Raw genomic sequence first — 3,092 nt, forward strand, 5'->3', positions numbered from 1 at the left:
CGTAGAAACCATAACTAACCGATTCGTACACATTTCTCTCAACCCTTGTGAGCTGTTGTCATCTCCCAGGGATGGGAATTTACACTCAGAGACACATGTGGCCGGGGTGACAGAGGTAAGGACTGGGTGATTCTGCTTATCCTTGTGGAACAGGGGGCAGACAACCTCATGGATGCATTCCACAAGCTTTAAAATGTCATTGTTTCAGCTGGAGAGATGGCTCACTCAGTGGAGTACCTATTGCACAATGAGGACATTTGAGTTTTAACCCCTGGAAGCCAGGGGCATGTTCCTGTAACCCTAGCAGAAGATCATGTGGGGAACTAGAGACAAGCAAAGCCCTGAAGCTCGTTAGCCAGCATGCCTAGCTGAATTGATGAGCTACAGTTCAGAGAGACCCCGTCTCAAAAAAATAAAAGGGGGGAGATATCAGTGAGAATATAGACCCCCGTACGCATACACACAAACAAGCACATATACAACAATTATGGGAAAACGGCATCATTCCCACCTGACCTCAGATTTCTCAGGAGCTAAACAAGATGACAATCACTGAGGACACTGCTGGGAGTGGCTGGTGATGTGTAAGTGCCAGCTATTTGCAGGACCGTTGAAACATTGGTGTTTGTATGGCCAAAAGGTTCAGCAGTGTTGGCTCAAGTAATTCAGCCCAAGTCACAAGGGAAATGTGTGTGCTTCTGATAGCTATATGGTCCATGACTGCATTAGCCCATCCTTGATCTATTAGCTCCATAAGACTTCATATTCTTCAGGGATTGCAGTGTCTACTGTGCACTGAAATAAATGCCCAGATAGGTCCTGGATTATGAAGAAATAAAAGAGTTCCCAGCACTCATGAGGCAGAGGCAGGCGGATCTCTGGAGTTTGAGGCCAGGTTGATCTACATAGAGTTTGAGACCAGCCAGGGATACATATGGAATTTGAGGCCAGTTATAGTTACATAGTGAGACCCTGTCTCAGAAACAAGAGTCCAGAGACTTGGGCTTCTACGCCCTTGACTGTAAGGCAGCTTGGTTCTTGGAACTGTCCATCTAAACCTTGGCTGGAGGCAGCCGCTGGGGGTGAAGCAATTGCCTAGCACCTGCGTTATTCTGGGCTCAATCTCTGGGAAAGAGAAGGAGGGAGAAAGGGAAAGGAAGGCAGGGTCTGGTGGCTCCGGTCTGCAATTCCAGCCATTTGAGAGAGGGAGGCAGGAGACCCGAAAGATCAAGGAGTCAGGCGCTACAGACGAATTCAAGGCCAGCTTAGATAACTTAATGAAAACCTGTCTCAAAATTAAAATTCAAAAAGAGGGCTGGAGACACAGCTCAGTGGTAAGCCCCTTTGCCTAGCATGCCCTAGGCCCTAGTCCTGGGATCAAAAGACAATCTACTTAAGCCATCCTAATGGAGTAGGTGAAGAAAGATAGCCCCCCCCCGCACCCCCATCCAGTCTTCCCTGAGGCCTACTTAGACAGGGAACTTTCTAGAAACTTTCTCAGGTTGAGGCGCCCCAAGAGTTTCTTTATCTCTCTTTTACAGAGAAACTCCCCAAAGGGAGGCCGACCTGCGCTCTGCAGCGCCCCCTCCCGGCACCCCCTCATAGTGCGGTGCAGCTCCCGCCCCCTCAGTCCTCCCAAAGTGTCTAGGCTTCCCTTTCTGCTCCGCTAATTATCCTTTTAACTGGGGCTGGCGTATTTTTGCCACGCGATCTTCTGGTTTATTTTTATCCACCTCTCCATAATGGTATCAGGGCCGTTACTCAGGGAGGCTCCGAGCACTGAGCTGCTCCCCAATTTACAATGGCAATTATGATCTCCGACAGAAACACATGCAGCTGGCGTCAATTTTAAGCAATATTTTGATCATAATAATTAAAAAAGTAACTTATGGTGTGCACGCATTAGATAAATTAATGTTATTCCAAGGCTCTGCTAAAAGATGTGTGAGGCAGAGAGAGTGAAAAGAGAACGGGCCCGGATCTCTGGAGCTTCAGAAGTGTGTCTCCAGCCCTGTGCACTACCTGCGCTCTCAAATTAACTTTCACAAGTGTAATATCTGTGTGTCCTTCAAGTTGAATGCTTCTCGTCCCCGCCCCTCCCTGGACGCACATGTGAAATTGAAGGTTATCAAGGTATTTGGGTATAAACAAGCACATTTTCTTGTCACAGCTCTTAGAACCAGTGACAGGCAGCTGAAAGGATGCTCTTCTCTCTCCCAAACTTATGGTGCTAGACACAAATGGGAGCAGGACCTGAGGGCGTGGGGGCTGGGACGGAGAGACTGCCTCTCCTCTCCAATGAGCTTGTGAGCACGTGAGAGCCTCCCCCCCCCAGAGAGAGAGAGAGAGAGAGAGAGAGAGAGAGAGAGAGAGAGAGAGGACCTGCCCCAGGAATGGGATTCAAAACTAACCATCTCACGCCTCCATGTACACACACCAAGTAAGTTACATGTGATTTTATACACATCGAACTCAGCTGGTAAAATGCTTGTCTATCATATTGGAAGACCTGGTTAATCCTCAACACCACATAAAACCCAGCGAGATGGCACACATCCGTAATCCTCACACCCAGGAGGTACAGACAGTAGGATCAGAAGTTCCAAGTCATCTGGCTATGTAGTGAGTTTAAGGTTGAAGGTTGCCCTGGGCTAGATGAAACACAGTCTCTCTCTCTCTCTCTCTCTCTCTCTCTCTCTCTCTCTCTCTCTCTCTCCCTTTCTCTTTCTCTATATGTGTATACACATACATATAGACACATATATACATATATAATAGACTCATGTGTAGACATTCATATGCAGACACAGGCACCCTCATGCACCTGTCTTCATAGACAATACTCATCACCATGCTTGCACACACACAGATTAATCCACATGGAAGAGCACACATCTATTCACACATTGGTTACAGATACATATACAGCTCTGGGTTCACAGACACATGATTCACAACCAGAACGGCACAGATGAGATTTGTTTTATTTTATTTTATTTTTTCGAGACAGGGTTTCTCTGTGTAGTCCTGGCTGTCCTGGAACTCACTCTGTAGACCAGGCTGGCCTTGAACTCAGAAATCTGCCTGCCTCT

This window comes from Mus pahari, chromosome 10, assembly GCF_900095145.1.
Source record: "Mus pahari chromosome 10, PAHARI_EIJ_v1.1, whole genome shotgun sequence".
Taxonomy (NCBI): Eukaryota; Metazoa; Chordata; class Mammalia; order Rodentia; family Muridae; genus Mus; species Mus pahari.